This window comes from Chelonoidis abingdonii, chromosome 13, assembly GCF_003597395.2.
Source record: "Chelonoidis abingdonii isolate Lonesome George chromosome 13, CheloAbing_2.0, whole genome shotgun sequence".
Lineage (NCBI taxonomy): Eukaryota > Metazoa > Chordata > Testudines > Testudinidae > Chelonoidis > Chelonoidis abingdonii.
The window spans coordinates 31,649,142-31,674,028 of record NC_133781.1 but is presented as its reverse complement, the minus strand read 5'-3'; the positions used below and the strand labels follow the sequence as shown (position 1 = coordinate 31,674,028).

The following is a 24,887-nucleotide window of genomic DNA, read 5'->3' as shown; positions in this document are numbered from 1 at the left end:
CCTTTCCAGATACCAACTCAGAAGAAAAGAAAGATCTTACCAGGAGTTTCGGTGATGTAATCCAGGCACATACGCCATGGGAAGGCTGCTGCTGCTGCTGGGAAACCTGCACTTCCAAACTGAGTGCAGCCAGCTCCCTGGAAGAGAAACCTCACTAACACGCCGCACAGCCCTGAACTTCAGGATTCTCCAGACCAACCCAGGGAGAGAAACACACCCAGATGCGCACACAGCATCACCCCTTGCCCCTAAAATGCACATGTGCAAACACAGTCCCACGCTGCTTAGACAGACACACACAGATCTGCATGCATGCACATGGCGACATGCATTGTACACACAGAAACTCATCTCCCCACCCAGACACACACCCATCTGCTCCCATGTGCACACACACCCAGACAGGCAGCCATGCATTGTGCACACACAGCCGCACACTCCTGCAGACATGCACGCACAAACACCAGGTCGCACACCCACACAGATGGAAGCCAGCCGACCTTGAAATACGAGTTGTGTTGGCAGGGTCTGTGGTGACCGCATTACTCTCAAGTGCTGGATGGCTTGTCCCAAATAAGTGTAAATAAATCTAAGCTCCCCAAGTAGGGCTAGTTCCCAGCAGTTGATGTAATGGGCCCTGACACGGGATGTGCTGCCTCCTGCAGAGCAGGGTCCCTGAGGAACTGGCCAATGCATCGGTGCAGTGCAGACAGGAAACTTTACCTTGAGCGCTCAGAAAAGGCTCTCAGATTTTCCCGTTACAAGGCTCTCTCCAAGAAACATTCCTGCTCACAAAGACCCACCCCAGACTGTTCCCAAGACACCATCGAGACGTCTCATAGGCTGCGCAATGAGCCCATGAACCAAGGCGACCAGCAGGGGTCACTGTAGCAGCAGCAGAAGCTCATGACTAAGGCTAAGATTTTGTCACAGCTATTTTTAGTAAAAGTCAGGGACAGGATGTGGGCAGGAAACAATAGATCACAGAAGTCCACTCCCGCCATCCGGGGCTGAAGTCACAATGGTCATGTAAAATCATGGAATCCATGACCTCCGTGAGCAACTCACAGCCTTATTCACAACTTTCAGGTTCACCCCAGCAATGTTCCCACCCTCTCCCAATCTGGATCAAAACACAGAGTTTGAATCTTGTATTCGTGCACAATTGGTCTGAGGCACACTCCTAGTGAATTACTAATGTGTGCGTCTATCCTAGCTACCCCGGTGACACGCCCGTACGTCTGTGTGGAAGAGAGACAGCTACCATTCGGAGGGACCATGCTTGTAGCTTTGGTCCTTCCAGCCCTACAGAACTCCATCCCTCCTTCTTTCCTCAAGCGTCAGTGCAGTTACTTCCCTTCAAAGTCTAACCACTGAAGTGCTTGTCACTTCTCGCCATGTGGCCCTAGCACTCATGCAGCCATACAAATTCCAGGCCACATTTTCAAAGAGCTTCAGGGTGGGGTGCACACACAGCTGCTGCGTGTGCAGAGCGGGATCGCTGCCCATGCCAATGACAATTCAGTGCCATCAGTGTTGTCTGGCCACATTTCAGGGGCCTGCACCACATGGATCTTAGCTTTGGTCACAGCCAGCTACAAAGCAGCCTGGACTGGTTTGTGCTCATATATTTGGGAAACTGAGTCCTGAGTTGGATTCAATTTCCATCTTGGCTGAACAGGATGCCCAAAGGTTTGTTTCTGTCAGCAGCTGCTGATTCTGTGTCCCCTTTGGCACCTCCAGCACATGGACAGCTCCGCTCGGAAGCTGGGATTTTCCATATCCCCCTCCCACAAAGTGCCATTCTGCAGCATCCTGGGCATTTGCAGCGGTTCCAGTTTATGCTGCAGATACATGGCAGGCAATGCACAATTCCACAGCCCTCCCAAAGCCGCTGACCTCAGTCTCATGGGGCTGACAGGTTGTTAAGCAGCACCAATAAGAGCAATGACTGCGCAGGCCTGGGGCCACTGAGCAAAGGGAAAATCAAAGCACAAGTGGGCTGCCTTTCTTCTGGGGTGAAAGCCACTGCGAGAGTCTCAGAAGAGGAATGCCGAACAGGTGCTCAGCAAACAGGTCCAATGCCAAGGGGCAGATGGCTTCTGAAAATGGCTAACGCCGTCCCCACCTTGCCCTCTGGTAACTGCAGGGGATCACACAGCAGCACTCAATGAAAGTGCCTCCATCCAAGCTCCTGACATGGGGATCTGGCTGCAGGAAACCTAATCTCCAGGCTAGATGACTGCTACTCCCCCTTCCTCTGTACCCAGACAAGGAAATGACCACAGCAGCCTGTCCCCTACAGCTGCAGAGCTCTTACACATGCACTGGCTCCCCCTGCACTCCCAGCTCCAAGTCCAGGTCACAACAGCTAAGATTGCAATATAGCCTGTGCTTATCAGAGTCCGGATGCAGTTTTGGGGGAGCTGGAGGCCCAGGACTCTCGAAGATCCTTCCAAAGGGGGTGAGGGAGACCCATTCCCTCATTGTCTTTGCGTTGTGCTGCAAGACTCACCTCTGCCCCAGAGAGCCTGGAAAGAGGTGAATTACGATGGACATACGCTCTAATGGCCCAAGATTAAACTTATGGCAGGGAGGAGGAGTGACCTGGGCCTCACACTGGGGACTCACTGCATGGCACTCAGGGTGCTTAACCCAGATCCCGTGGCTTGATGCTGTGGTGAGATATGCTTTCTATACGCACAGGCAGGCAGGCAATTCTTTTGGTGAGTAAAGGGGGAGTTCTCTGAATTCCATACTTGCCTGTACACCCCGCCTCTAAGGCCCCAGTGACTTTTGCACTGTCTTCAGTCAGCCAGAGGGGAACAGTGGAGGGCAATGCTTGGTGCTTCCCACCTGGGAGGCGAGAGAATGAGCTGTGAAATGCTACATACAATGTGTGAGGAAACACAGATGAGACCAGATGGCTCAAGGGTCAGGACACAGAGCCTTTCCCCTCTGCATCGCTGGCTTGATTGCGATCCAGGATGGCAGTGACTCAAAGATGTTCCCATCTGGTGGCCAGTGGGAGCAAGCTCAGGGGACTTCTGCCAGAGTAACAGCCCATGTCACAAAATGCATCCATACACCAGCTGGCAAGAAAGGAAGGCAGAGTGGGCCCTAGAGCTGTGAGCTGCCCTCTGAGCTGCAGGGTCAAGGCATGGGATGGGGCTGGTCATGGATGAGCTTACCTGCCCTGTTGTCCTCCATTTTGAGGCTAGGAGCTCCTGGCCTCCAGGGCTCTCAATCCACACCACTTTCACCAGCGTAACATACACTCACATTTACATTCACACATAGCTAGGCCTCTTCCCCAGCTTGGTTATGAGATGGAAGCAGTAATCATGCAGAATATCAAACCACAGAAGACTCATGGAACTGTGGTGCTCTGCGGCCCCCTCTCTCCCAGTATTTGGCCACTTGCAGAGATGTCTCCATTACAGGAAGGGACCCACAAGCAAACACTGCCCGGGATGCAAGTCGGGGAGTCCCCTCTGGCTCTAGGGCTATTCAGAATCCATGGAGGTGGCTTGACAGGTGGGATCACACTCACCAATGGTCTATAGAGCTCAGTACTCCCCTCTTCTCTCTGCTGTTCTCAGCGGCTCTATGCAGGAACTGGGACGGGGAGGGAATGACAGACCCACCTGGGGAATAAGTGCCACTTCAGCTACAATTGCCACAACACAGGCTTCCAGCAGAGGGCACAATCACTCCTAGGAGTTAGCTCCTTCGTTCGGCTTGGAGATGGTGGTGCGTGTTGGTGACGGCTCCACTACAGCTTAGGGCAGTGTGACTAAACCACCCCCTGAGCGACATAAGTTACACCGACCTGAACACTGGTGTGCACCTGTCATAAACAGATAGCTAAGGGTTAATGTCTATTTCACCTGCAAAGGGGTAACCAAACACCTGACCAGAGGACCAATCAGGAAACAAGATTTTTCAAATCTCAAGGGAGGGAACTTCTGGGTGTGTGTCTTTCTCTCTCTGTTGCTCTCAGCTCTGAGAGTGAACTGTCCTCTCTTCAGCTTTCTAATTTCTCTTCCAAGTGTAAGTTACAAAGTAGAAGACAGACGTTGTATTTGTTTTTGATTTACCATGTGTTGTAGTTTGCGTGAATGTTTTAAATTGTATATCTTTTGGATAAGCGCTGTTTATTCATTTTCTTTTAAGCAATATCCTGTATATTGTCAACCTGATACAGGAGACTAAGTTTTTTACTGTCTTTTCTTTCTTTCATATAAGCTTCTTTTTAAAACTTGTTGGATTTTCTTTTTCTAGTGAGGCTCAGGGGATAGAATCTCTGTGCCAGGGTTAACGTCTGTCTCAGGAAAGACTGAGAGGGGGAAATCTCTTTGTGTCAGAGTGCAAAGGCTTACCTTTGAGGACTCTGAACTGGAGGTGAAAGAAGAAACTGGATCTCCTCTGTTTGATTAATTCAAGAGTTTAGAGACACTAAATCTTCCAGGATAACCCAGGAGGAAGTCTGGGAGGAAGTAAAGAGAAGACAAGGTAGAGGGGTTATTTCCCTTTGTTATAGACTCAGGCATCTGAGTCTTGGGTCCCCCAGGAAGTTTTAGGGAGACAGAGTGCGCCAGACACTGAATCTGGCTGGTGGCACGCTATCAGATCTAAGCTGGTAATTAGAAGCTTGGAGGTTTCATGCTAGCAATCTTATTTCTAACTCTTAAGGTTCAATCTGAGTAGAAAGCTATAACAAGCACCGCCGCTGTCGGCAGGAAAGCTCCTCTCCACCGACATCCGGCCGTCGCTTTGTTTGGGGGTGATCCATGAAAGCGAGGAATGCTCTCTCCTGTTGGCTTAGAGAAAGCTCAGCTGTAATTCTCAGTGCAGCTCCAAGGTCACTGGAAGCAGGACCTCTGAAACACTGGGCCAGATGCAAAATGGACCTGGTCTCCAGAACTTCCCAGAGACCCTGTCAGCTTTATGGAGCCGCGCTGCAGCCCAGCAGAACCCCAGAAAACGGAAATCTCTCTGGAAGTGAAGCTTATTTTATCTGTTAAGTTAAATGATGTTTCACCAAGGCGCACCCAGATTCTGTCCATCTGCCTTCACGTTACAGCCACGTCCCAGGGAAAATTAAACATAATAAATATCTGAAGAAGAAAGCAAGAGGGCCATCTCTGGCTATTGTGATCAAAGGCAGAAGTTGCACAGGTTGCAATTCTAAGCACATCTTCCTTTTGCCCTCTGGGGATCGGCGCAATGCGCTCACAGTGCACAGGATGGGGCTGGGCATTCTCTCCATCAGCACTATTTATTGTTTTAGTTTATTTAATAACTCTTGAGGTTCCTCAATTTGTTTCCTGGCAACAGGAGAGGGATTGCCTCATGGGGAAAGAAGAACGCCTTCACTCGCTGGATTCCAAGCCTCAGCAAGCTGGGCCCTCAAGAGAGATGCACTTCCAAACTGAAGAGATATGGCCTGACAGCACCGTAGTCCTCTGTGGCTTCCTAAAGGCCAGCTCGCTAGCCTGTTACATACTTGTCAGCCTTAATATTCGGAGCTGGATTTTGAAAATCATTTACAAGTAATTTAACAATTTTCTTTCTGCACCTGCTCAAAGCATGCAGAATTGCTGCTTTTGAACCGATCTGAAAGGCTTTGAGGTCCCTTTGTTACTTGAGAGTTTCATCATGTGCCAGGAACACTCGCCCTCACACCGCTTACAAACATCCAACAGTGTTTCAGGTGCTAGCCTGGGACTTGGTAGACCCCTGCCACAGACTCCCCGTCCCATCTGTGTGGGCCTCATTACCCATCTATACAACGTAGAATCATAGGACTGGAAAGGACCTCCAGAGGTCAACTAGTCCTGTCCCCTGCTCTCCAGGCAGGACTAAGTATAATCTACCGTCCCTGATAGGTGTTTGTCCAACCTGCTCTTAAAGATCCCCAATGATGAAGATTCCACAGCCTCCCTAGGCAACTTATTCCAGTGCTTAACCACCCCGAGAGTTAGTAAGTTTTTCCTCATGTCCAACCTAAATCGCCCTTGCTGCAATTTAAGCTCATTGCTTCCTGCCCTATTCTCAGAGGTTAAGAAGAACAGTTTTTCTCTCTCCTCCTTGTGACAAGGGACAAATGCCCTGCTCTGCTGCACAGGGGGCTGGGGGACAAATACATTCAAGTTGTGAGGAGTTCAGCTGCTGTGGTTGTGGGGGCCAGAAATGCACCTTCGACAGAACGGGGAGATGGAATGACAGCAGCAAATGTGATTAGGCTTCAAATGAAAGATTCCACCCAGCTCTCTCTGCTGGACATTCTTCCACCCCCCGAAACAAGAGCACAAATTGCCAAAAGTCTCCACCCATGAGAGGCACAAAGCTGAGTAATAAAGGCTGGGAAGTCTGGGCCAAGCTGCATGTGGACCCTGCACAGGATTAGCAGCGGGTGGGGTGGGTCAGACCTAAGGAGCATTGGCAGAGCTAACATGAGGCAGGAATAATCTGAAGACTGTGGTCCCAGTGATGGGCACTCAGTACTCAGAAGAAATCAAAACCCAAAGGAGGAGGCTCCAAAAGAGAGACATGGAGATGGACAGGGGCGCTCCCATTAACTCCAGGCAGCAAAGTACATGCCTCGCCTACTCCAGGGCCCCGACAGTTACAGCATCCATGAATTACAAGCGCAGCAGTAGTTAGTCATAGATGTAAAGAAATTCAGTGAAGGCTGGTGAGGGGTTTGCACTCACCTCTGAGCTGCCCTGCAACAATGGCAGCAGTAACAATGACACCACTCAGCCAGGGGTGAGGGGAAAGGTTTCTCAGGTCTCTTTGGGCTGGAGTCTGCTGCTCTCCCAACTCAGTGTGCTACCCAGTGCCTGAGCCACAAGCCTGCTCCCCTGGGAAACAGCTGTGCAGCTGCTGTTCCCCAGGGAACAGGGGCTGAGGAATCCTCTCTCAGTACGGGTACGTCTGCACTGCAGCTAGAGGTGTGACTGCAGCTTGGCTAGGCAGACCTACCATAGCATTAGTCTAGCTACCGTGGCTAAAAAGAGCAGTGAAAAGGTAATGGCATAGGCTGTACAAGCCCGCCCAGCACCCTGGAGACGTACTCACGTTGCTAGCCCAGACCAGGGTCTGCACGCCGCATTTTCATTGCTCTCTCTACCTGTCCTAAGGAGATTAAAGTTAGTGCGCGTACGCCTGCCTGAGCTGCCATCACGCCTTTGACTGCAGCATAGACAGTGCAGATGGAGCGGGTACGAAGGCAGAACAGGGGATGGCCGCCCTCAAATATTACACACACAAATAAGCTCCACACGGAAATGCAGGATGTTCTTACTCTGAGCCAGTCCTAGTTCCCCTTGCTCTGCCCAAGCCTCCTTGGCAGTAGGGGTCGCCCTTGCTCTGCTCGCAAAGCAATCCCTGCACCAACTAATCACTTTGGGAACTAATGTCCTTTCGGGGCCTGTCTCTGCTGCCCTGCCCCACGGGGTGCACCCATCCACAGCAGCACAGTGGGCTGTAGGGTCTAATCAGACCCCAGTGGTGCAGGGCGATGTAGGACCAGGCAGCCAGACCTACCTTACAAGGAGTTAAACTCCAGGGATCAGATCCTTCCAAGAGATGCAAATACACCATCCTCCCAGATGAGCAGCAGAGCCCATGCCCGTCCTGCTGGCAGTGCAGGACGTGTTGGTTGGGGTTGCTGGGCACAGTGCATTGAGAGATGCAGTGCCCAGAGTTTAGGAACAGAAGGAAACAAAGTGCTTGAGCTCCAGCTCCAGTGCAATCTGCTCATGCTGCTCTCTACCTGTGCCTGCTGCCCATCCACAGGCCCCCCCGAGGCCAAGGATGTATTTCTTTGGGATCCCCATATAATCAGGATAGATTGCTGATGTATTCCTTTGACTCCAGCAGGCAGACACAGGGGTTAAACATTGACAGCAAATGTATTGGCCTCCCACCTGGGAATGACAGCATTGTCCTAAGGAGTGAGCACCTGCCAGGCCAGCAGGAGGGGAGGCTTGGTTCTTCACAGCTCTTCACCGGGGGCCTATCAGTACCACCCCCACCCCCTCAGCCACAAGCTGCCCTAGTGCTGCTCAGTGGGCAGACTGCAGGATCCATGGCTCCTGGGGTCAGGATTCTGCTCCAGGGAGCCTGTGGCTCTGACCCAGCCTGTAACTCAGGGACTCAGTGCTGGGCTTGGCTTTCGAATGGAAAGAGTGCAGTGTCTTCTGGGACCCTTCCTCATCTCGGCCAGATACTAGACAGGGATGGGAGTGCTCCAAGGGGCTCTTCCCTACTGTAGGATCCTGCAGTGAAGCCAGGATCCTGGCCCAGGAATTCAGCCTCCGCCCACACCCCTGTTTGTTCAGGCCTGGGCCGCTCAGCAATGCATTCCCACCTCCAGTAAATTACGGGGCATTAGCAGTTAGCTGGGTTCAAACCAGGGCCGGCTCCAGGCCACAGCGCGTCAAGCATGTGCTTGGGGCGGCACACCATGGGGGGCGCTCTGCCGGTTGCTGGGAGGGCGGCAGGCGGCTTCAGTGGACCTGCAGCAGGCGTTTCTGCGGAGGGTCAGCTGGTCCTGTGGCTCCGGTGGACCTCCCACAGGCATCCCTGCGGATGCTCCACCAGAGCTACGGGACCGACCACACGCCTGCGGACATCTCCATCAGAGACCGCGGACCAGCTGACCTAGTCTGCAGACAGAAACGCCTGCGGGAGCGTCCACCGGAAAGCCGCCGGACCGGCAAGTATTGGCCAAGAGCGATCATTGCCGGCCGGTGCCTTGACCTGGCGGCGCGAAGATTGCTAGAGCCGGCCCTGAGTTCAAACCCACGCCCTGGCCACCTATTTCCAAACGCTCCTGGTGTATTTTCCATGGCTTTGGTCCTTTCCCTCAAAGCCACCTAGCCGCAGGAAACCCCCTTTGTCTTAACTTAAACCCTACTCAGCCGAGCACCTCTTCTCCCCCCTCACCCCCCCCCCACCCCCGTCCTGGAGGGTGCCTTGGGGCATGCACAGAACATGGAGACAAAGCAACAGGGCTTGTTTGCTATTGTCAGCACAAGCTGCAAGGGTGTGCACCCAGCCTGCATGCTTGGCTGGGGAGATGTGCTGCTCAGGCACTTTGCCCTGCTCACCCCTCGTCTACCAGCTGATGCTGGGATGTCAGGGGAACAAAGAGAAAAATCCAACTCCACAATTCAGGAAAAGGGGGGGGGGAGGGGGAAAGGGGGGGTCCATGTGCTGCCCCCAGGAGTGAGGTGTAGTCATCATGGTGCTGGAGATACACACCAGAGAGAGGCTGGAAACAGTAAGAACTGAACTAGCTGCTGGGTCAATGCGGAGGAGTCGAAATTCCCTCCTCCGCCTAGGTTACAGACACAGTCATGAGGAGAGCTTTCCATGACCCATACCCTTGCCAGCCCTGGCACCCCCTCCTCTCCTGCTGCAAGCATAACCCCCAACCCCCCCGGGGTGTCTTGGATGGACTAGAGGCTGGGTGCGCAGAGCTAAACTCTGAGACTGAGGACACTGGGAAAACAGGTCAGGCAGAGGGGCATAAGGGGCTACAGGTTAGGAACTGGAAGGTCACTGGCCAGAACTGGTGGGGGGGAGTCCAGACTGGTAAACAGGGGCTGTAAGCGAGAGGAAGGGACTTGGCAGAGCTGTGTTGGAATAGCTGGGGTGCTGCAGGGCAGCATTACATAGCAGTGGAAAAGCCTGGGGGCTGAAATCTTGGGATAGCATCCGTCTACAGTGCCAGGCTCCAGCTAGCACTATCAGGGTTTCCCCGTGCTGAGCCCTGTCTACAGACACAATGTGGGAATGGATCTAGTATGTGGCTTCCCTCCCAAGCACCTGTGAGAACAGACTTCCATGAGGCTTGGCTGAAGCCAGTTTCTGGGCCCCCCCGTTGCCATTTGCTGGCACCACCCTCGGCAGGAGTGCACACTCTGCCCGGAGAGCGACACCACTGTGTTCGCGCGCTCTCTGAAGAAAAAAAAAAAAAATGAAAGAAAAGCAGCAAAGAATCCTGTGGCACCTGATAGATTAACAGATGTTTTGGAGCATGAGCTTTCGTGGTGTGAATACCCACTTCGCCAGATTGCATAAAGTGTCTGAAAGTGTCTTCTGGAGAATGACCCTCAGGAGATGGAGCGCTTCAGTTGGGGACAGAGAGAAGAAATGCCTGCTCAGCTAGGAGCTGTACTTTCTCTGGCTGGGTCTAGTCTGAAAGCCTGTCAGGAAAGCCCACTGATGCACATGGCACTGTGAAAAGAGAAATCAACAGTGCATGCATTTGAACAACACAGCACGGGTGCTTATTGCCAGCAGTGGACCTTCTGCTTTCCTGAGTGAGACAGAGATGGAGCCGGAGGAGCTTAGCTCTAGGCAGCATGTCCAGCAGATGCAAGCTGCACCTTCCAGTACAGCAGGGTCTTACTCCAGGGGCTTTTGTTGTGTGTTGAAACACTATTGCAGGGGAATGTGCCTGCTCTCATGGGTCCGCTACCACTGCCCTTACACCCTGCTGTGGTAACAGGCTCTCTGTGTTACAGAGCACCTTTCATCCCCGGCTTCCCCAAATAATAAAGAGCAGCAGCAGTCTGACAGACAAATCCAGAGGCAATGAGAAAGTTTAAGGCAGGGACGGAGAATCACCGAGACAAGGAAAATGGGAGAATGTGGGCCACATCGCGGGAACTGCAGAGGAGACGGCTCTTGCACCCACAGTGGTCAATTTCTGGTTTTGGGCAGAGGGGGGCTGCATTCTAGTAAAGTGCCCAAGTAGAGGAATATTTGTGGTGGGGAGAGGGAAGGGATGAAAAAGTGACATGGTGTCCTGAGACACTGAGCTTTTCAAAGCTGCTGGATAGGGGGCAAAGTGTGGGATTTCTGCATCCTCTGTTCTGCATGATGCCCCTGCTTCTGCAGGAGCAGGACCATCCTTCCACCCAGAGTCAAGCCCTCTTTCCTTCTTCCTTCCTCTGTGCCTGTGGCTCCCAGCAGCTGATGTGAACCACTGGCACTCTCCACCCAACTCTAGAAATACCCAGAAGATTTTACTAACATTTACAGGTGACTTTTTCCTGCTTCCCTGCATTACTTCCCACTCGCTCCTGCTGACCCAGATATCGGCATCCAGCTGCAGCTTCCTCCTTTGCCGCTGTGTCCCTCCTCCTGATGCCTGATCCATTCAGTGAGGACAATCCAGTAGCAGTGTCACCACATGGAAGTAGTACAGTGACATCACCAGCACTGGAATGTGCCTCATGGACATGAGCAGGAAGGAGGCGCCTGCAGTCTGCTGCAAAACAGCTGGGCTGGGGCAGCAGCTGCAGCGGAGAGAGAGGAGCAGGAACGCAGGGAAAGTACATGAAAGTTTAATGGGAACCAGCAAAAATACCATCACATTTACAGTGCTTGTACATTGCAAGAGAGCTTTTGGAGATTGTCACGGAGTCCCCTGGCGATGCTCTGGAACTGCTCCCCACTAAGCCAGTCAGGACTCTGGGAGCCTCCTCTCCCTTGGAGCAGACTTGTTCAGGGCAAGAAGCTCACATGTCTTCACCTCCTGGGTCTCTCCTTGGAGCATTCAGCATCCTCTGCCCCTCCGTGTGCTTCCCACAGGAGCCCACCCAGGCGGGGTCCTGGGGAAGCCACAGGGTCCTGCACCCCCACTTTGCAGTCAGACGTGACTCTCAGCCAGCCAGTAAAACAGAGGTTTATTCGATGACAGGAACAGGGTCTAAAACAGAGCTTGTAGGTACAGCAAACCGGACCCCTCGGCCGGGTCCATTCTGGCGGGCAGTGAGCCAGACCCCCACGTCTGCCCTCACGCCTCGTCCCCAGCCAACTCCAGACTAACAACACCCTCCAGCCCCTCCTCCCTGCTCAGCCCCTTTCCCGGGCCAGGAGGTCACCTGATCCCTTTGTCTCCAGCACCTTCAGTTGGCACCTTTGCAGAGGAGGGGCTCAGGCCATCAGTTGCTAGGATACAGAGTGCCAGGCATTAGGTGCACTGGCCCTTTGCTCTGCCAGATACTTAAGAACTGCCATGGGGACACTGAGGCACCAACACAGTATTCAGAGCAAACGTTAAGAACATTCCTAGTTCATCACAGAGATATTTCCCTCTCCTGAACTGGCTTGGGGTTTGGGGATATTCTGACTGGAAACAGAAACACACACAGAATACGGTAGAGCTGCCAGTGCTCTGTCACAGGCGAAGATACATTTAAAAGGACTCATACAATGTCTCAAGACACATGTAAAGCTGAGCCTGGAAGATTCTTTGGTTTTGCAAACCTGCCCCTGCCAACTCACCTTAACCTTATTCAGATACTCCAGGGCACATGCAGTATCTCAGCACCTGTCTACATGTGACACTAACCTGCAATAAGAGCATCCACACATGGAGTTGATCAGAAACAGTTAATGAACAGCAGCTATTCTGGAATTGCTCCATGTGGAGAGTAGCCCTTGAGAGCTGAGAGGCAGATCTAGGCAGGAACACTCGGAACTGGAGGAATTTCTTTGCCGGGCCACGGGGCGTTGGTTTTACTAGGGAGCATACGCCTACAAAATCTAGGCAGTAACAACTATCCCAGCATGTCCATGAGCCCCTGTGGGTGCCTATACAGGAGCTCCCCTGCTATGTCGGGCCTGCCCTGCCCTGCCCTGCAAGACTTTTGATTCTGGGGAGCTGGATTAAAATCCTGAAATTTGTCATTTCCATAAACTTGCTTTTATTTTCTTTTGAAATATTAAACACAAGCATCTCAGATCTTTCCCAGCATAATGGCTACTTTGCTGGGACCCCACAGAGATTCACACACTAGGGCAATCCAAAGGAGAGAAAAAATAACTCACTCTCTCACCCATTATCACAAAGCTAGGGGCGATGATGCATTTCAAACAGATGCTCTGACTGTTTCTTGGTGCTCCCAGTGTCAAACCATTCAACAGCTTTTTCAGGGCCAACTACACATAATCCAGAGCACCAGAGAAAGGGGTGATGGGCTGCAAGGATTCACGCTCTCTCTCCACGAAGGGGCAGGTTTCTAGCTCTGTGTGGCCAGACCCAAAAGAGTGTAAGGGACCCTACATGGGATGTCTGAGGGGGCAAGGGGCAATTAGCACAGTTCTTCTCCCTCCTCTGAGTCTATGTCAGCTCCTCCCTCTGCATAGAACCACCAAAAGCAAGTCAATGTTTATGCTACAGTAAAAGTCTTACTGACATGCACAGCCAAAATGTCCTGACCTCTGCTGGTACAAATGCAAAATAAATACAAGTACATGCAGGTTAGTGCTAAAAATTCCCACTAGTACCCAATGGGCCTCGCACCTGCACCTGCTCGGCCCCAGCGATCCACCCCTGCACCTGCTATGGGCACTCTACAGGCACTGCCCCAGCACCAACTTTGCCCTTGCAATTCATCCCTGCTCCCATTTCAGGCCCAGCACAACCCAGGGGCACAACACCTGCTGTGCTCAGGGAACTGGGCACAGCACTCCCACACGGAAAAGTAAGAGGGGACTCTGGAGAGCAGTCTCCAGGAATTTCCCTTCCATGCCTGTCTCACCCAAAAAGCCCCTTGGTGCAGAGAGAAGGAAGCAGCCTTAGGGCCTCTGTCCCAATCCAGCCTGTGCCCTCTGAGCTCCTGACTCTGCCTTGCACTGCAGCCATCCCAAATGGGGATTTCCCATGGGGTTGGGCAGGGAAGGCCCATTGGGCAGCATAGGCTTGGGCATCTGGAGGGAGTTTGCTCCCAAAGTGCAATCCTGGGCTAATGCCAAAACCCTCACAAAGAATCCAGCGTTAAACACATTGTAAGGCCAACTGATCCTGGGATGTACCTTCTGGTCCACCAAAGAATGTCATGTGAGGTCTTGAATGAATGCCGGGGTCACAAGATAGTGAAACGCATGTACAGACACCAAGGATGGAGTTACAGATGTATACAGGGAATATGTCCCAAAGGCTGCATCCAGGCAGAGGTGACAAACAGGTTTTCTGTCAGACAAAACGTGTATTCACCCATCTCTGTCAGCGTGCAAATTAAGCACTGGAAGACAACATCAGGTAAGTTCTATTTCAATATGAAGTGAAGGGGTGGCGGGGAGTATGAAATCAACAGGGAGGCAGCGCACCAGAGAATAAGCCATGGTGGGAGGGTACCAGGGCCAGATTAATTTTTCGTGGGCCTGGCGCCAAACAGGGGGAATGATTGCAAAAGGGGCCGGGGGTAAAAGCACAGTAGAGCAGGAGTTCAGGTTGGTCTCTGGAGCAAGGGAGGGGTCAGGGGTAAACTGTAAGCCCAGCAGGGCTGGAGAGGGGGTAAACAGGATCCCCCCATCGCCCCTGCCCACATAAAGCGGGTACCTACCTGGTTCGAGCCTATTCTCTTTGTCTCTCTCTGCCCTGAGCTGTCCCTTCTCCCACAGCAGCAGGGCAGGTTCTCTTCCAGCCTTCGGGGGTGGGTGTTGGGAGCGGAGGCTAATGTGGTTACTCCTATAACCGGACATTCAATTTCCACTCAGCACTGCTAACTGGACACTCAGGTCCCGTTTTCTACTGGAGTTTCCAGTCTAAAACTGGATACCTGGCAACAGGGCTGCCAGAAAAGCCTGAGAGGGGGAGAGGGGCAAGGAGTAATTTTTAAAAGTAAGAGGGCTAAGCCTTAAGTGGGTGGGAAGTGGTGGGTGGGCTGGGGAGTGGAGAGGAGCTAGTGGGCAGGGCCATGTCTGCTGTACTGCCCAGGTGGGTTGGAGATTGTGGGGATCAGCTGATACAGTATCCAGGGCAGGTGCAAGGATATTTTGCACCCTAGGCAAAACTTCCACCTTGCGCCTCCGCCCTCCTCGGAGCATCACTTATTATAAATTTTCAAAAATGAATACAGTGGAGTCACATCTTACGCGAGGGTTAGGTTCTAAGGTCAGCGCGTCAGAGGAAAATCGCATATTGTGAAAATTACCATAAACTACAGTATACACAGTATACACTAGAACAGGGATCCTCAACCTGTGGCACGCGAGCTGTTTTTTTTTAATGGCAGGCTGCAGGTCCCAGCCGCTGCCGAGCCTGCTGCCAGCCTGGGGTTCCGTTCACTCAGCTGCCAGCCGGGGTCTCAGCCGGCGACTCCGCTTAGCCTCCTGCCGTTCACCCAGGCTGGCAGGAGGCTGAGCGGGGCCAGTGGCTGAGACCCTGGCTGGCAAGGAGCTGGAACCCCAGATTGTCAGTGCGCTGAGCAGGGCCAGCGGCCAGGACCCCGACTCGCAGGGTCAGCCCACTGCTGGCCTTGCTCAGCCCGCTGCCGGCTGAGTGAACAGAACCCCAGGTTGGCAGCAGGCTCAGGGGCAGCTGGGACCCGCAGCCTGCCATTAAAAAACAAACAAACAAACAAACAAAATCAGCTTGCGTGCCACCTGTGGCACACGTGCCGTAGCTTGAGGACCCCTGTTCTAGTGTATATTGTACTTTATGGTAATTTTCACTATATGCGATTTTCCTCTTATGCGGTGACTTTAGAACCTAAACCCCGTGTAAGATGTAACTCCACTGTAGTGTAAAAAATTTTTTTAGGCACTGCTTTTTGGCACCCCCAAATCTCAGCGAACTAGGCGACCACCTAGGGCACCTAGTGTTTACACTGGCCCTGACACTATCCCCAGTCCAAGTGACGTGATAGCCAGTGGTGGATTTAGAGTTAGTGGGGCTCCCAGCCCTGTGCTCAGCTTCATGTTTGGGGCTCCTCCTTGGGCCCCAGCCAAGAAAAAGAACATTCTCCCTTATCTGCCCCTGCCCCCGTTTTTCATTCTTTTTTTCTTCGTCCTCCTCCTATAAGTAATAGCAAGGAAATGAAAATAAAGTGAGGTACCTTGATTGTTCTTGTCGTCTAACTTATTTTTCCACAGACCACTTGAAAATCACAGAGGGTCTCAACAGACACTTAATGATCTTTCCAAATATTGTAAAAAATGTTCAGGTGCGGGGTGTGGCCAGAAGCTAGGGCGAGGGAGGGGGCTCAGGGTTGGGGCAGGAGATTGGGATATGGAGCGCTAACGTGGGGCAGCTCCTGTTTGGTTCTCAGGATCAGGGTGGGGATGTGGGGAATGCAGGGTCCATGACAGGGGCTGGATGTGTGTGAGTGGGTGCAGGAGTCAGGTATGTGAGTGGAGTGCGGGGGGCTGGGTGTGTGTGAGAGGGTGCAGGTTTCAGGGAAGGGGCTGGGGGGCAATGCCAGGAGTCAGGGGCTGGGGAGGTATGGGAGAGTGCAGGTGTTCAGGACAGGGGCGGATGTGTGTGGTGGGGTGGCAGAGTCAGGTATGTTGAGTGGGGGCGGGGGCTGGGGTAGTAGAGTCCGTGCAATAGAGGTGTGCAGGTTCAGGGAAGGGGCTGGGGGCAATGCAGGAGTCAGGGCTGGCGGAGGTTGGTGGGGGAGTGCAGGGTTCAGGACAGGGGGCTGGATGGTGTTGGAGGGGTGAGGCAGTCGGTATGTGGAGTGGGGTGCGGGGCTGGGATGTGTGTGAGGGTGGCAGGTTTCGGGAAGGGGCTGGGAGGGCAATGCAGGTGTCAGGGCTGGGTGAGGTATGGGGATGCAGGGTTCAGGACAGGGGCTGGATGTGTGTGAGGTGCAGGAGTCAGGTATGTGATGGAGGTTGCGGGGCGGCTGGGTGTGTGTTGAGATGGGCTGCAGGTGTTCAGGGAAGGGGCTGGGGGTCGGCAATGCAGGAGTTCAGGGCTGGGAGGTTGGAGGGGAGTTGCAGGGTTCAGGACAGCGGGCTGGCATGTGTGTGAGGGGTGCAGGAGTCAGGTATGTGAGTGGGTGCGGGGGCGGGGGTGCTATGGTGAGAGGGTGGCTTCAGAGGGGGAAACCTGTTCTTGACGTGGGCATACTAGGAGGTGGGGGATCGGGAATGCAGAGTCCAGGGCTGAGAGGAGGTGTGGGGGAGTGGCTAGGGTTCAGGACAGGGGCTTTTGGGGGCGTTGTGTGGGGTACGTGAGGGGGTGCAGGAGTCAGGTATGTGAGTGGGGTGCGGGGCGGTACTGGTGGTGTGTTGAGAGGGTGCAGGTTTACAGTGCGGAAGGGGCCTGGGGGAGGCAATGCAGGAGTCAGGGCTGGAGAGGGTGTGGGGGGAGTGCAGGGTTCAGGACAGGGGGCTGGATGTGTGTGAGGGGGTGCAGGAGTCGGGTATGTGAGTGGGGTGCAGGGGGCTGGAGGTGTGTGAGGGGGAGCAGTGGTAAGGGTCAGCAGGGGGCTGGGGTGTGTGTACACTGTTCCCTAGGGGACAGTAGGCCAGGTATTTCTCTCAGGGTTCAGTGGGGCTAGGGAATGCTTCAAGGGAGCGCAGGGACAGGGGTGCCCCTATTGTTAACCTGCAAGGAAAAGTAAGGGATGGCAGAGCCCAGAGGAGGTTGTTTGGGCAGCTGACAGGCTGGTGGCATCACAAAGCTGACACACAGCTATGCACAAGCAGAGGAGGCTGAGGGTAACAAGTCGACTCTCAGTCCTGGGTATCCCAAGAACCATCATAGGGTTCAAAACCCTAAAACGTTAACCTAGGCTGTCATCCACACCCTGCCCCACTGCAACAGGATCTGCACTCTCTGCCAGATCCTCATCACTAAAACCAGCTGTGCACAGCAGCAAACTGCCCCCTACCCCGCAGGAAACAGCCATGTGCTCAGGGCCGGCTCCAGGCACCAGCTTAGCAAGCAGGTACTTGGGACGGCCACTCCGGAGTGGGGCGGCACATTCAGGTATTCAACGCCAATCTGGCGGAGGGTGCCTCACTCCTGCTTGGTGTGAAGGACCTCCTGCTGAATTGCCGCAGATCGCGATCGCGGCTTTTTTTTTTTTTTTTTGGCTACTTGGGGTGTCAAAACCCCTGGAGCCGGCCCTGCATGTGCTTTCACCCTCTTGCCTTGGGATAATTAAGTTTTCAGTCATGATATAGCGAGTTGCTCTTCCAGCATGAGAACCAATGATCCCAAACAGCCAAAGGCAAAGGCAGAAATCAGAAACAGGAGCCTCATGAAATCCAAGATACCCACCTGCCAACACAAGCAGCAAATATGCAGATAGATAACTGCTCTCTCCTTCTAATGCATCAACAGCCACAAAACCACCAGCTCCTGCCCCCCTTCACAGCAAGCCTCCCATCCCAGAGAATGCCTCTCTTCCAGCCAGAGAGCCCTGCTGGGGGTTTCAGCCATTTGTGCTAGGAAGGATCACAGCACTAGCCCTGGCTGCAGGGGGGAATTCTGTCTCCACAGCTCTTTTGGCCCCTGCCTGACTGCCTTGACGACCAAGTAGGGACATCTCTGGTAAGATATGGACTGGAAACCCAATTGCTGAGCTAGGCTAGAGAGAAGCTAGTAGCCGCCAAGATACGAGAGGTGCTGACTCCGTATCCAGACCCAGCAATTTAGTCACTTTGTAATAAGGAAGTGATTCTCCCAAATGCAGCGTGTCATGAGGGAAAGGATTTGAGGCTTCTCCTGCGTGGAGTGTCCCATAGTGAGGAAGGAACCTGGACCATGAGAGGGAAGCCAGCTCCTAACTCATGCTGCTGTGGACTCAGAAGACAGCAGAACAACCAAATCTCTTCAAAGCCAATTATTCTGCAGGGGAAAGGGGTGTGTACATGTGTCAAATAACCTACATGTCCTGTAACAGGCCAGGACCTACTGAAGATTCATCACTTTCATCCCACAAATCGCTGCTAGGAATATATGCCACATTCTCACCACAGAATGAGAATCCCCAGTTGCCCTCATAAGCCAGGAGCTGGTGAAGAGGAGATGCTGCATATGAATCACATGGGCCAAAACCAGGAGGCAATGAGATTCTCTTGGCCCTAGCCCTGGGCTCCTGGGCTCTGCAGAGTGGGTGCTGGGTACTCAGGATCTCACCCAGTTTACACTTTTCATTAAGTAGAGCAGGCATGGCCCTGCCCTGGTGCCAGCGAGAATCCCGAGCTTTTCTCTTTCAATCAATACAATCCTTCCTGAAGCCCTTCGCTCAACGCAATATTTATAGGAAATAACAATTTGACAGCGTGGATTTAATGGGATTGAACACACAGGCAGCGGAACCAGGACAGAACCGATGGTCGGGAATGACTCCGTCTCCCAGCGCCAGGGGAGCAGCACAGGTGAACAGCTGCAGTGTCACAAGGAGCAGTTCCCCAAGCCAGGGCTCTGACACCTCCCACTCTGGTTCCCCTCTGCCTGGGCTCCAATCTCAGACTCTGCAGCAATTGTTCTCAACCAGGAGTACAAATACCCTTGGGGGTACGCACAGGTCTTCCGAGGGTACAGCAACTCATCCAGATATTTGCCTACTTTTACAAAGCACTAGCGAAGCCAGTACAAGCTAAAATTTCATACAGACAATGACTTGTTTATTCTGCTCTATATACTATACACTGAAATGTAAGTACAATATTTATGTTCCAATTGATTTATTTTATAACTACATGGTAAAAATGAGAAAGTCAGCAATTTGTCAGTAATAGTGCGCTGTGACACTTTTGTATTCTGATGTCTGATTTTGCAAGCAAGTAGTTTTTAAGTCAAGACAACTCAGCTCCTGCAAGGGGTACAGTTGTCTGAAAGGTTGAGAGCCACTGCTCTGTAGTATTTCCTACTGGGAAAAGCCAAGACACCGCCGATGAAATGTCATTGCAGAAGCCACAGAAGTGATGGTGAGAAAGTTCAGAGCATCTTTCTGATGGCCCACCAGGGTGTGTGAATGTGCTGTCACTGGGGCAGATCACTCTCTTCTTCCCCCACCAGCCCTTCGCCATTGAGCTAAGCATGCAGATAATGAAGCACCTCAGCAGTGCACAGTGCCTTCCCGTCTGCCAGAGGCATGAGCAGGCCCTTCCCAGGCAGCTTAAGGAAATCCAAAGTGCCTCAACACCACCAGCCCTTGGTTTCAGTATTATGCCTGACAGCCACCCCATGGGAGAAGATGGGAAGGGGCTCTGGAGCTTGTGGGGCTTAGTAAAGGGGTCAGCTTGACACCACCATACACCAGCATCACCAAGGCATGTTTTCGCCCCTGAAAAAGCTGCTGCACTGTGCTCACCTCTCCTCCCATGCAGCACTGGCTCTCCCGCAGGCAGATCCCATCTGGGGATCAGCACTACCGGAAACCTTCCGCAGAGCGACAATCTGGTAACTAGTTCTAGTAAACCCTAGGATCCTTCTGCAAGTTCTCTGCTGATGGGGGGCGTTTGGTGAAGAGATCAGACAGCAAATGGCAGAACAGAGTGCTCAGGGGGTTGGGACCGGACTATAGAATGTGTCACTCCGTGGCTGTCTGTTCAAACCCATCCCTGCTGGGCAGCAGCCAAACCTTGAGAGTCACTTGGTGCCCACAGTGCAAACCCATTGTCACAACTGGCAGCCTGAGCAGAGTGCACGGGCCATGGAGTCTGCACTCTCTCTGACCTGGAGGTGGGCTCCCAGGGGAGGTGGAGCTGTCCATACTGCACTCTATGCCTCTTCCCTCCCCTTGTCTAGTGGTGGCCCCCTCTCTGCATCTCCTCACAATCTCCCTACACTCAGCACCAGAGCTTTCTCCTCTGCAGCTCCTTGTCCCTCTCACCCCTGGCAGCTTTTCATCACCATCCCAAAGCTCAGCTGAAGGCATCGCTGCTCTCTCCCTGCGCTGAGGATTTGATAGTTTGTTTGAAAGGGGCGACACAAACAAAAAAGTGTCACAAAGAAAAGAACATGAAAAAAGTTGATGGCAATAAACACCTGACTTGAGTTTTTCTGGGGAGTTTCTGGACTGATTCTTTTTCAGACTTTAAGGCAGATAATTCTCCTGTTCTGGACAAGCCACCATTGGCCTTTCTCTACGGCCATGCACCCTGTGAACTTCATTGACATCAGCCCCGAGGGAGGTAAAACGCCACTGAACCAGAACGGTGGCATTTTCCATCCACTCCACACACTTTGCACTGGGTGAATGATGATACGAGGGACAGGGTAAGGGAGAAGTTGGCCCTAACAGCCAATTTTCAGAAACACTGAGCCTCCACAACTCTCCCCTGCTGGAGTGCTGAGAGTGCTCAGCCTCTCTGAAAAACAGGTCTCTGAGGTCTCAATTTGGGCTCCAAGAAAAGAAGGTCCCCAAAATCAGGTGCAATTTTGGAAATTTTAGGCCTGAGTGTTTTTGCATGAGACTCAGTTATTACCCAAAAGCTAGGATGGGGGAAAGGGCTGCTGAGCCAGCAGGAGAGTGAAAGGGGGCTGGCACATCCCTGCATGTGTGAGATGATGCCAGTCACATGGCTTAGCCCAGGCAGGAAAGCCAATCAGGACAGAAGACAGGTAGCATGTGAGCGCGTGGAACCACGAAGCAGGAGGTGCTCCAAAAGGCGACACTAAATCCTCATTATAAGGCTTTTTAAATGCACAGACAGGATATTAGCGTTTAAAGAGCTTCTAGGACTCCAGGGCAAACTTAAAAATCATAATCTTTATAGAAGCCTTCCTTTCATTCGCCCCCCATGCTCTTTATTTCTCCTGCAATCACGACTAATTTGAAGACCTTTTGCTTTGGCATCCCAGCCTGTTGTGTGTCAATTACTGAGCTGCCCGCTGGTAGCTGCCACTGCAGAATTTCCCTGCAGCGCTGCCAACAGTGACCACAATGCCAGCCACAGGAGGAAACCAAACCCCTACGCTTCCCTCCACAGCAGAGACTGAGAAACTCCTGCCGTGCCCAAGCTGGGGACGACACTCAAGCTATTACCTCATTGCCCTTGGGAGCTGAGCCCTCCTTCTGCACAGCCTGGGGAGACCAATCCTCCCTCCTAGGAGCCGAGGCCCACCTCTCTCCAGACTCTCTGGCAGAGCCAGCAGAGAGCTGCCTGTGCTGTGCTAGGTGTTATTGGGAGGACAGAAAGAACTGTTTCGTGGTTAGAATTGGGGGTTAGGAGTCACGAAAGCCAAAGCGCTACTCCCTGAGCCTGGCTCCATAGCCCTGGGGCTGCACACAGGGCTCTGCAAAACTCTGCCTGGGGCCTATGGAGTTGCTGCACAGACATCCACTGCAGCCCTGCCCTGTATCCATGCGGTTTGCTCCCCTAGCTGCACCAAATCTCATCCTTAATCAAGGTCCCTTTACCCCAACCCAGCTAGCCCACAGCTTCCCCTTCAGAAACACGTTCTCCAAATGCACTGTGTCCCTCCTCGGATAGCCACACTCAGGAACCTCCCATCCCAGCTGTGGCCTCCTGGTCTTGACCCAGTGTCAGGCATTTGGAGCAGAGACATGAGCTGAGCGCTGGGAACCTCCGAATCCTGTCCTGACAGAAAGGGGCTCCTGGACCCTCCGAAAGGGGCTGCACAAAGACTTCAGAAAGCAAAGAACCTTCAGACCAAAAGTTACTTCCCTGAGAAAGCCTAAATTCACACTAGCCCCTTCTCTGCTGAGCGCCTTTCCTCCACCTCCTCCCTGCAGCTGCCCTAGTGCCCTCTCTGTAATTCTGGAAGCCTGCATCAGGCTGGGAGAGGGGAATCCCAATCTACAGACAGTGCTTCCAAATGGAGTGAGCCTCCCGCCGGCCTGGCCCATTGAGGGGCTGTGGGTCTCATTTCTTTCTGGTTTCAGAGTAGCAGCCGTGTTAGTCTGTATCTGCAAAAAGAACAGGAATCCTTGTGGCACCTTAGAGACTAACATATTTATTTGAGCATAAGCTTTTGTGGGCTATAGCATCCCATGAAGTGGACTGCAGCCCACGGAAGCTTATGCTCAAATAAATGTGTTAGCCTCTAAGGTGCCACAAGGTGTCATAAACAGATAGTTAAGGGTTAATGTCTCTTTTACCTGTAAAGGGTTAACAAACAGGGAGCCAAACACCTGACCAGAGGACCAATCAGGAGACAAGATACTTTCAAATCTCGGTGGAGGGAAGCCTCTGTTTGTAGTTTTGGGGTTTTGCTTTGTGCTCTCTACGCTCTGAGGGTGACCACACGTCTCTACAGGCTCTCTAATCTTCTGTTTCCAATTTGTAAGTACAAAGGTAGAAAGACAGTATAGTCTTTTTATTTGGTTTTCTTTATGTGCAAATGTGTAGTTTGCTGGAAATATTTTAAATTGTATTTTTTTCTGGATAAGGCTGTTTATCCATTTTTTAAGCTAAAAGACCCTGTAATATTTCATCTTGATTACAGAGACAACTTTTATGTTTTTCCTTCTTTTATTAAAGTTTTCCTCTTTTTCAGAATCTAATTGATCTTTTGGTTATCTTGTATAAGACTCCAGGGAAGGAAGTCTGCAACCACCAGGGAACTGGTGGGAGAAAGGAAAGGAGGGGGAAGGGAATGGTTTATTCCCCTTTGTTGTGAGACTCAGGGAATCTGGGTCTTGGGGGTCTCCAGGGAAGGTTTTGGGGAGACCAGAGCTTATCAGGGGCTCTACCCTAAGTCCTGATTGGTGGCAGCACTACAGGATCAAAGCTGATAATTAAGCTTAGAGGATTTATGCTGGTACCCATATTTTGGACACCAAGGTTCAGATTTGGGAATTATACCATGACACAAGGACTCCTGTCCTTTTTTCCTTCTGGGGCTCTGAAAGCAAAACAGTCACTGGAAAACACCACAAATGTCTGTTGAACGCTTACCCTGTGCCAGAGTGCAGAGCAGAGATGGGCACCCCTTCATTAGCCACTCAGGAGAGCCCCAGAGCACTACAGCAAGGCAGTGGGGAGAACCCCAGAGCTGCCTGGCCTCTGGACACAGGCAGGTTTAGCTGCTGTATTCTGCCAGGGGGAAAGGGGCACAAACGCTGGTCGGACTGTTTTAGGTCCAGACTGTGTCTGTGGCACTGTTACACTAATGGGTAATTGGGTTTACACCCCAGCACAGCCTTGCAGAAGCCCAGGTAGAGCTCAGCACTGTGGCTATCAGGAAAGGAAATTCTGTGGTTTTATGTATTTACTTTCAGACATATAAAAATGAGCTTTACTACCTGGGTACAGGAACGACATGTTGCCCATTGACATGATCCTTGTTTATCAGAGTCACTCCCCAAAACACTAACCAGGCCAGGGGACCCCACACTGAGAACACCCCGGGCACTTAAACCAGTGCCTGATAGCTCAGGAGTCTCACATGAGACAGAAACATGTAAAGAAAGAGGTACTTTCTAAGGGCATGTCTTCATAACTGCACCATGCCTGGACATACAGTGGTACAAGAGCTCAGAGCTAGCTCTGGAAATAACCACAGTGAAGCCATGGCTAACGCCACCGCCCGTGACTCTGGGTATGTATTCCAGTGGCCCCCGTGCTGCTGCTGCTGCCCTTCACTGCTGCTGTTTCTCAAGCTAACCCTTCAACTTCCCCTGGACTGGGCTGGTAGCCAGCACAGATTATGGGGGAGAGATGGGAGATGTTGGGAAACCCTGCTGGAGACGGGATCTGGCACACTGCACCTTTCTACAATGACTGTAACTCAGCACATAGCATTACCGTAATGCCACCTCTTCATGAAAAGGTTGTAATCTCCTTACTGAGTGCAGATGATAAAAAGCTGCATTGGCCATTGCTGCTACCTCAGCATCCAGGACCAGACCTTGAGCTGCATCCCATACAGCAAATGGCAGACATTTACCCGCCTCTGGCACTGAAAGAACCTTCCCTGCAGCATCTCAGTCTTGTCTGGATTGAACCCAGCAAGCCCTCAGTCAGATCCCAACCTGTTAGACACCAAATAAGTCATGCCACTGCCCCAACCGGCTCAGGAGAGGTGGAGACATGCAGTGAGCAGGGTTTCCTCCACATATGAAGACACTGCAGCCCATATTTAATTAACCGAGTAGCCCCACACATACTTTGAGCTGGAGAACAGGGCTTTGTGGAGCCGCCTG

General features: G+C 52.4%; 1 protein-coding gene across 13 annotated transcripts in view; it reads right to left on the bottom strand.

The window, feature by feature from the left end:
- The window catches only part of RBFOX3 (RNA binding fox-1 homolog 3), a 408,389-nt gene that overhangs the window by 95,288 nt on the left and 288,214 nt on the right, over window positions 1–24,887 (bottom strand). The window contains exon 1 of one of the 13 annotated variants that reach the window (XM_032799138.2): window positions 41–352. The exons of the other annotated variants lie outside the window; for them this stretch is intronic. The gene's annotated coding sequence lies outside the window, so the exon portion shown is untranslated. Of the gene's footprint in view, window positions 1–40; window positions 353–24,887 lie in introns of those variants that run through there. 13 annotated transcript variants of the gene reach the window in all.